At 34.9% G+C, this 9,806-nt stretch overlaps 1 long non-coding RNA gene across 1 annotated transcript; it reads right to left on the minus strand.

Moving 5' to 3' along the window:
* Positions 1 to 348: 348 nt before the first annotated feature.
* Positions 349 to 9,429, minus strand: LOC116799458. The gene is made up of 4 exons (XR_004361062.1): positions 9,355 to 9,429; positions 6,035 to 6,068; positions 5,168 to 5,267; positions 349 to 872 (listed from the first exon to the last, which is right to left on the minus strand). It is a non-coding gene; the product is annotated as an uncharacterized LOC116799458 (long non-coding RNA).
* Between the last annotated feature and the right edge of the window lie 377 nt (positions 9,430 to 9,806).

The following is a 9,806-nucleotide window of genomic DNA, read 5'->3' on the forward strand; positions in this document are numbered from 1 at the left end:
TTTTTTTCTTTTTTCTTTTTTTCTTTTTTCTTTTTTTCTTTTTCTTTTTTTTTTCTTCTTTTTTTTTCTTCTTTTTTTTTTTTCCATCAAAAGAAAAGAAAGTAGAGAGAAGGGAAAGAATAAGAAAGGAAAGGAAGTAAAAGCCTGCTGATATTTGGGGGAGGGAGATGTGTGAATCCACTATTAAAGTACTCTTTTGGGACACATTTTCACTTTTGTATGACACCCTTCATTCCTCATTGGCACTGGAAAAAATTTAATGGGGATAATTTTGAAAAGTTTGATGCATTTCTAAAGGTAATTGCATAACAAGGGGAACAGCGGTGACTTTCTTTTGTGTTTGGGAAGGTTAACTGAGTTTATTGGGTTTCATATGAAGAATGAAAAACTGTAACTGAACAATCTGAAACAATCTTTGTTCTTTTGTTTGCTTCAAGTCACAGGAAGAGAAAAATTTGGCATCAAGAAGCATCATTAGTAATATAAATATTTTATCAACATGAAACTACATTGTCCAACTACTGTTCCACTTTGAGTTTTGAAAGACATTTACTTTTATCTTCATAGGCTAAAAGTTGCTTCTTTTTCAACAAGATCAACCTCAATAGTTTCTTGATTTGTTTAATGTAAGGAAAAAAATTTACATTTCAGGTTAAAAATCATGCTCCTCAGTACAAGAGAGGTATGGGCTTGTGCCCTTCGGACTTCTGAATGAAGCTGGGATCTGTGCAGATTGTTGAAAAGGCAAGATGCATAGCAGGACTGTCAGCAATCAAAACAAGTCAAAATCAAAACTAGTGGATAAAAGACATATCTAATCACTGTTGTCAGAGAGAGGCACACTATTCTTGCAGTTTCTTGCAGGAAAAATGCTGTAGAAGGAAAAACAATTGTAGTCAGCTTGTGTCATCAGAAAGTGGGGCTGCAGTCATAGGATTTTGGCCTTAAAAGCTTTTAAATTCAATCAGACCTCTCAAATCTTGGGGTATATCAAAGATTCACAATGTACAAATTAATTTCCTTCTGTAAGGAGGCAAACCCCTTCTTCTCATCAGGAGTAAATTCAGTGGGAAGTCTAAGAGAAAGAATCTTTTAGGAATTTGTCTTTAAAAAGCCATTTTCAAATAAAACCCCCTAAGATTCTTGAACTCTAAGGTGAACCATCCTAAAGAACAAAATGTTAAAATTAAGGTTATCTGTGAGGACTTTGTGCATTTGCTTCACAGCACAGGTCTCATCTGAGACCATGGAATATCACCTAAGGTTTCCCTTCTATGGAAGATGTGCCAGCTGATAATATAATACTTTCTTGCTTTCTTTTTAACTGTAATTCAGCAGTGTGTTGGCCTGTAGTTGCTGCCTATCCTTAATGTTTATCTATAATATACTCTGAACTTTGATTAATCTTTTAAAAATTCTTCCACATCAAACTACTACCTTTTTTTAATTTGTTTGGTTTGGTTTGGTTTTCTGTTGTGTGGGTTTTTTTTTCTTTGTTGGTTGGTTGTTTGTTTTTTTTAATTATTGCTGCTTGCAATGTGATTCAGAGACTGCAGTTGTTTCTGACAGTTCCTGGGAGGCTGAGCCAGGTGTCATGTTTGTTTTCTATTTGTAATATATTTTTCTGTTTTATTTCTCTGGGTTATGGATTATTCTGTAAGTTTGTGTGCATGTGTATCTCTACATATGTATAGATATGTGCATGTGCGCATATCAATGTGTCTATGTATAACATTTCTCTTATAAATCTGTATAGATATTACACCTATAATATATATGTTTTCTTCTTTCCTCTTAATCTTACCACAGTCTTTTATATTGAATGTGTTAGAGTCTGCAGGAAAAAGTGAGGAAAAAAAAGCAAAAAAAAGGAATATGTTTTTCGGTGGCTTCTACTGCACACAAAATATTTTGGAAGGTCTTAAATAGAAACAGTTTTGCTGCATGTAAATTAAACTGGCAGGGTATCTCTAATGGACTTCACAAACCTTGCTAGACCACTTTAATCTGGAATTCAGGCCTGCCTTGTTTTCTGCTACAGCCCAGTGCAGTCCTTCCTAAGCCGCTTCTTTTCTAAGTTTAGCAAACAGTCTTGTTCAAAATGTACTGCAGACCTGCAGCCTGACATTATGGAGGTCTGTCTTCCCATTTTTCAATTTTCAACCTTTAATGTTTTTTTCTTTGTCATATTGTCCAAGAAAGTTTATTATCACTTGAAAATCAGAAAGCATGCTTTAAACTCTAATTGTGCTTAAAAATGGCATGTCTGTTCAAACTTTTTGTTTGTTTGTTTTTAAAGTGGTAATTTCAGACTTAAGTAGAGATCAGGAAGCATCCTTCTCAAGAAATACTGCCATTTGCACTGCAACACTACCAAACATATATGGCAAGAAATTCTCATGGGAGGGTGGAGGGAAGGCAAAAAATTACAATTTTACCTGTTTACCTGATGGCTGCTAGAACAAAAATAATCAATTTTGTTATTAATTATAAACAGGAAGATGGTTGTTTATTTACCTAAGAGGCTTCCCAGTAATTAGATGTGTAATTGCCCAACTGTAGATTTACTGGTAGAAGTCAATCTCATATTAGTAGTGAGTAATTTTTTTGTTTGTTTCCCTTGAGAACATATTCCAGAGTAGAAAAATGACCAGCAGAACTGGAATTGGCTTACAACTTTTCTTGACATTTCACAGATAGTCCAAAGAACAAGTGGATATGGTGAATAAGTTCTATTTCCTTCAGAAAAACTAGTTTCTTCTGTCCAGGTAAAAAGTATGTTTGTTTATCAGTGAAAGAAGCCTGCACTGCCTGTGCTATGTGCAGGCTGTCAATAAATAAAGAAGTTCAATTTCCAGGGCTGTCAATAAATATATTATGTATGAGGTTTTTCATTATGTTCAGATGCAACTTGAGGTATTGTCTCTGCCTTCTTGGAACTAAAGCTATTTTTCTCAACTAAAATGGGATTCCCTTAACACATATTTGCAAATACATTGTTAATAAGCCAACGAATTGCATTTAAAGATGGCAAACAGGTTATTTTTCTTTTCTCTTGATTCCTTCTGTGTGCTTTGAGTTAACTGAAAGGTGATCTTAAACTTCTTTTTATGCTGACTTCATATACTGAGAAATGCAACGTTTATAGATAAACACTCTCACTTTTAATGAAAATTATTAGCTATTAACATTTTGCTTGGAGGCATAAGCCATAGACCAAACTCCATTCAAATCCATTAAATATGCTTGAGACCCAGCTGTCAATAGGCACCATGAAGTAAATTTAATTTTCAGAGTCAATACAGAGCACAGCTGCATTAAGCATAGGATAATTCTGGCACATTATTAATTTGAATGGCCATGTAAGGCATTGTCTAGACAAGATATAAGCCCAAGTTTTCATAGGCAATCTGTACATAAAATGAAGTATGTCAAGGTTGTAAAGAATACTAATAACACAGATCTAGCCTATTAACCAATATTGATTGCTCTTACTGCAACACAGTCCAGTAACTTTAGCGGTGAAATAGTAAGATGTTCAGCACTGCTGCTTCTTTTTGAAAAGCAACACTGAGCATGGACTTTTTCAGATGAGGCTTGAATGCATGAGATCTCAAATGTTTACTAGCATTATGCATGATTTCTAGTAATCTATTTCTGTGGATTAGACCATTTTAAAAACAGGAGATTCATCAAAACCAGCAATTAGTCTTGCTGGTAATATGAGGCATTTTTATTTCAAATGCTGTCAATATTTGATTTTTTCATAATGATTGTTGCCATGCTCTCCATAAATAATGTCTGTTTTAGAAGGTTAAGCAAATTTATGCTTTATAATTTTACTGTGTAACATTTCCAAGAAAAAGAAATAAGAAAGCAAAATTAATCTCTTGAAAACTTGCTTAAAATTTATGTTTCAGAGAAATCTAGTGTTCCCTTATTTCTTTATTATATAACATTTAGTTAGTTTGTCTGGAATTAAGACTGATTATTAAATTACATGTTAATCGTTAACTAGATTCTTAGTCTTCTGTTTTTCAAACAACCTTTTGTAGAATTCTTAGTCTTTTCTCATTGCCAAATACTAGCATTTAGAATTCATGAGACTGAAGTAAAAAAAAAAAAGAATTCTAAAGAATGAAAAATAATTTCAACATGTAAAACTATTTTTGCCTTTTTTTTTTTTTAATTGGTTCTCAGGAAAAAGTCCAACTCCAGGAATACAAACTCTGAAAGGGACAATAAATACTTCAACATTTGCAACAAAACCATGAGAACCGACATGACCTAAAATTTTTATTCTTCTATGGACGATTTTCCTTGAGGAATCTTAATGCTAGTTGATGTTTCCTTGGGACATGAAAAATTCTTGGTCCCACTGAAGTTTACTCAATCAAATGCACTGTTGCAGTCTGCCACTGCTAAAATTGCACCTCTTTTACATCTCTTTTTATCATATCGAACTATCCGATCACAGAATATTTATTTTGTTTCCTTTTTGTTGCCTTTTTGTATGCCTTAGGTCTGCAGTTAAATGATATTTTTTATCAGAATAAATATAGTTTCTGTTTTGATTCCTGTATGTGTATATTTTCCCCTCTTGGTTTTTTCTTTAGAACATCTGTATCAGGTTAAATATGATTGCATTCTTTTTCATAAATAAGTTCAAATCGTATGTGGAATATTATAAAATAATAAGTATTTTCTGATTTTCAGATTGCTTTGTTGGCATAAAACAAACATTTTATAATACAAAGTTTTTACTTATCTATTTTGACTTCTATAAAAATAACCACTGGTTTCTAGCCTGACTGGTTATTGATTGCATGAGTAGTTCATGGTATCTATAATTTTCCTACAATCTATTACAGCAATAAACTTGAAATTACAATTTTTCCAAAAATCTCTCCTTTATGATTTTCCAGTTGCATTTTCATAGTTAAGTGTAGCTCTTGATTTCTACAAATAGTTTATTTCTGCTAAGTGTTTCAAGTTTTCTTTTTTTTTTTTTTTTTAATATATATGCCTAGGTCACCACGGTTTGGGCTTCTTTATCCCACTGTTATCCAGCAAAGAGTTTTCGAGACCAGAATAGAGTCACTCATTTCCAGTTTTGTGAGAAAGAAATCTTTGTAGAATTTCAACTGGAATGCTCAAATTCTAATACCTGCACTTTTTCTGTGTGGCCCTTCTCAAAACAAGGAGGAATCTTCTGCATATGTAGGAACTTCCCTCTTTTCAGTGGTGCGTGACCTGCAACCTTAGGTCTGAATACACATGAATATTGAAAGAGAGTGATTTTCATGTGAACCTGGACATTTTGGGTAATGACAGAGACAGTTACCAAGCATTTTTCTTACACACATTGAACACCCTTTTAAAAAGAAAGTGGAGGCTTTGTACTGTTCTTATACAGTGATGGGAAGTGTCACACTCACCTGGCCAATAGCTAAAGAATCAGAAGTCCCCTTGAGCAGAGAAAGAATCAGAAACAGAAGAATGCAAATATTTGTTAACTCAATATGAGTAGTTTTTAATATGTAGTGTACTTCTGAAAATATTGAACTCTATAAATCAATTTACAGCAGGGCTCATCAAAAAGATGCAAATGAGATACAAATCCAAAAATTATATTTCTCTTTGAAACACACTGAAATCATTGAGTTGAATACTCTCCTTGCATTTATTTTCAGCTACCAAATGGTCTTGATGTCTGAGCCACTGCCTGTAATTTAAAACTGCAAAGGAGAAACTTGCTAAAATAAAACTGCATTAGTCTGCTAACACAGTGCTACACCAGTATTACCACTGAACATAACCAATAAAATTTGCCATATACCAATATTATGTTTGTATTCAACTATTAAGAACAGAAACATGCTTTTTTAGCAAATCCGACTCGTGGATCTTTCAAAGAAGACTCTTAGCTTTTATCAGAGTAGAAAAAATTTCTGACTGATTTATACAAAGGCAGTTGAAATGTTAAGGAAGTTTAAAAAGATGGCTACTAAGAAAAGAAAACACAATCTACTACCATTTTGGAAAGAGTGATTTGAAGTGTCTTCTTCCTGAAAAAGAAAAATAACAAAATAATCTAAAAATTGAGCAGATCAGTTAACATATTTTTATCAATGCCTTATCTCATGGATGTTCTCTGTGCACAGTGATGTGGTATTATGACAGTATGGTATCTTGTAATGGACTTACATTGCTCACATTCGAGACAGAAAAGCAGCAAAAACTTGTAGGCTGACTTTTAAAAAATTTTAGACTAGTTCCAATAGCTTTTTTGTATTCCTGGATCTGGGAAAAGCTCAGCTGTGCCTTGGACATGAATTTTATCCCTCTCCTTCCAGGCTTTGGTTTCTTCTCTCAGGAAAAACCCTAGATGCATAAACCAGCAGGAACAACAGCATACCCCAGGCACCTCTCTCCTCAAGAGGAGAGTAGGAGCAGAGAGTGCCCTGTTGTGTGTTGCCAACCTTTTACACCCATTGCTGCTTCTGTTACAACGGAGCCCCCAGAGTCCTTACAAAATGTTAATTTTCCTTTCATGACAATCAGGCACAAAGCACAGGAGGCAGAAGTGAAGAATAAACAACAAAGAATAAGACACGAGCAATTAGTTTGGGTATTTTTCACTCCCATTAAATATTTCAGAAGGTGACCCATGCTGAGAAATTGTCAGCACTTCACCGCTGCAATTATGGCTCCAGTGGAAATCTTAGTGAAGCTAATGAGTGCTTTCATGTACAGAAGGCCTGTTGGATTAGTATCATTACTCACTGTACAGCCTGGGAGAGTGGCTGCAGCCAAGACAGGCGCCCTACCAGGCTATGGGCTACACCAGCACATCACAAAACACAGGTATAACCCCCGCCACAAGTTTCTTCCAATCTAGCTGTAGGCAAAGGAAAGGAGAAAGGAAGCACCTCAGCTCCTTTTAGCTGCAGGCCAGAGCTCAGAAACAGTGAAATAATAAGCTGAAGGTCACACAGAAAGTCTGTGGCAGAGCAAAAAAGTGAATGCAGAGTTTCCCAGGTGAAATCCAGCCATTTCAGCATCAGACTGTTGTTTACTCCTAGTCATTCACATGAGCAAACAAAGAACGTTTTTTGAGCAATTTTGTACAGGGATTGAGGCTGCCCAGCTGCTATTCTTTCACACAATGATGTGACACATATCTCTTTCACTATAGTTTTCTTTAGTAGACTGTAAGTTACTGACTATATGCAGGTAGCAATAATAAATGATATAATTAGCTAGATAATTCTGTTTTTCTTCAGTAAAAGCTTAATGGTTTGTATAAGAAAGCAGTAGACTCCTTTCAACTGTTGTTGTTCTTTGCATATGCTGAAACCACAAAGAACATTGATTATTTTAACTATGCTCAATTTGCCTTTGAAATCAACATTCTAAAAAGCAAAAGAGCTTAAACAAACATGAAAGTAATCTAATACTGACATAAACATGAAAGATAATAAGATTAATATGAATTGATCTAAATATTACTTAAAATAATTAGTAATTATTTTCTCATGGTATGCCATTTAAGTTAAACTGCTTCTTAATTTTACTTAGAAAAACAAGCAGAGCATTACTTCCCAGAATTTTAGTTGGTTTTGTTTGTGACATTCAGTAAAACAATGGGCAAATATGCCTTTCTTTTTATTGTTTTACATTTTACATACAGTTTGTAACCAACTAGTCTAGTTTTGTAACAGCCAATTTTGTAAGGGCAGGATTGTTGCCATTTTAATGCTGTATCGTTTTATAACTTTAAACCATGAACCAATTGGGTATATTTTTTCTTTCTTGGCACCTTTTCTACTACTTAACTTTATGAAAAGCAGTAACATGAAGGAAACAAGTCATACTAATAACCCTTACAGCCACCAAACAAAAATGGCCTGCATAGAAAAAAATACCAGTTAAATTTCAGTGCCATTTGTCAAATTAGATGTGGGGGCCAACCCCCAAATTAACCCAGTTTAGCATTGCTTTCACTACCTCAATCCCAAAGGATTTATTGGAAGTTTTGGTCTCATAAGAAACATAGCATTTGGGTTTTTTCCAAAGGATTACCTGAGTTATCTGAATATAAATAAATTTTGGAAAATAGGATGAAAAGCTGAGATCACCAGGTTTTCTCTCAAGATTTAAAAATCTACCTGCCTTTAAACAGTCTGGCAACTGTTTTCTTTTGTGATTTAAGAAGTACTTTCCTTGCCTAAAAGGAAACAAAAAATATAATTTGGATAAACTATTTTTGATTAATTAGTGAAATATTTTAAACATTAAAGTGAATTTAAAAATAAATCCAAACAGGAAAGATATCTGGTTAGTTTGGTAGAAATATGAGGATTTCCATTGTGTTTCCTGTTCAGCTCTTCCATCTGGATTTATGAAGCTATCCTCTGCTTGCCAAATGTAAGACAAAATATGAATGAACTTTTTGTTTTTAAAGACTGCAATTTGTACATATTTATCAAGGTGTTTCATTAAATATAATTATAGTTTCTCTATAGCTGTATTTGGAAGTCAGGTAGGAAAGGCTTGGAGAGAGATTTCAATAATTGCTCGCAAAGCACAAAGACCAGAAACACTAACAGTTTAGAAGAGGAAAGCTTTCGGAGTTGAGTGTGAAAAGAAAGGACCTTGACACATGGCAGCTGCTGTGTGGAAGAAAGAATAATTGCTTCCTGGCCCACTTCTTCCCCAAACTTGTCATTTGACTCAAGATGTTGGGACCCTCACAATGGACATTTGACTTTCCTAGAGCAAGCAAAGGCAAAGGCTCTTAGGCCTACTGAAACCTAAGAACAGCTTTATACCAAGGTGACTTTCAAGGCAGCATTATCACAAAGGGAGCCCTATGAAAATGGTCCTTAATGGCATGGAATGATTGTGGTAAGGAAAACAAAGGAGAAGACAGGGCCAGAAGTGTACACTGGAAAGGAAAGGGGAAAAAAATAACTCTATATTGCCATGGGGGAATACAGAAAAACCATCTACTTCTTTCGGAAACTCAAATATAACATTCAGATTCCCATTCTCCTGTCTTCTTTCCTCCATGCTACCTCACCACCACCTTCCTTTATGTTGTAGATATCTGCACTTTTTACATGCCTATTTCCACCAGAGAAATGGCCCAGATCCCAGAATATCACAGAAAGGTCTGTCAGTGTCTTGCTAGACCTGAGCTGCAATGCTAGTCTCAAACTCAAGACCTCATGGGGTAAAAAGCAAGGGATGCTCATCTCACTTACAAGGTCAAAACTTAGGCAGTGGTCAGGAGGAGAATTTCTGCCTCACACCATGAAGATGAGCTTTTTACTGCCTAGAAGCACTCACCTTTCAAGTGAATCCCAATTGTCTCTGAACACAAATCTCCCCCAAAGGTGACTTAATCCATGGGCTAGTGAATAGGTACCTCTTAATCTCTCCCATTGGAAGTGCTCCACTTCCAGTATATAATTAACATTCATCGCTGCAGGGACTGTGACTGGATTCTCCCACATTCCAAGGGAGTACCCTGACCACTGGACTGTAGGATTTATTTGTAATTTTCCCCTCTTTCTTCTAGCCCAGTTAATATTTCATTATTTTTATACACAGGCATACAGATAAACACAGAGAGTCATACACTCACACATCTATAAAATAGTATCTCTAATAATAGTCTTAGCAATACATGCCTGTTTTCTACAGCTGGAGAACAGCAAAAAGTATTATAGATGCTTGGCACAGGTGTACTGTGTTCGTTCAAAAAAACCCCCAAAAACCACAACAACCAAAACAACACA

This window comes from Chiroxiphia lanceolata, chromosome 1 (genome assembly GCF_009829145.1).
Source record: "Chiroxiphia lanceolata isolate bChiLan1 chromosome 1, bChiLan1.pri, whole genome shotgun sequence".
In the NCBI taxonomy this organism is placed as follows: Eukaryota; Metazoa; Chordata; class Aves; order Passeriformes; family Pipridae; genus Chiroxiphia; species Chiroxiphia lanceolata.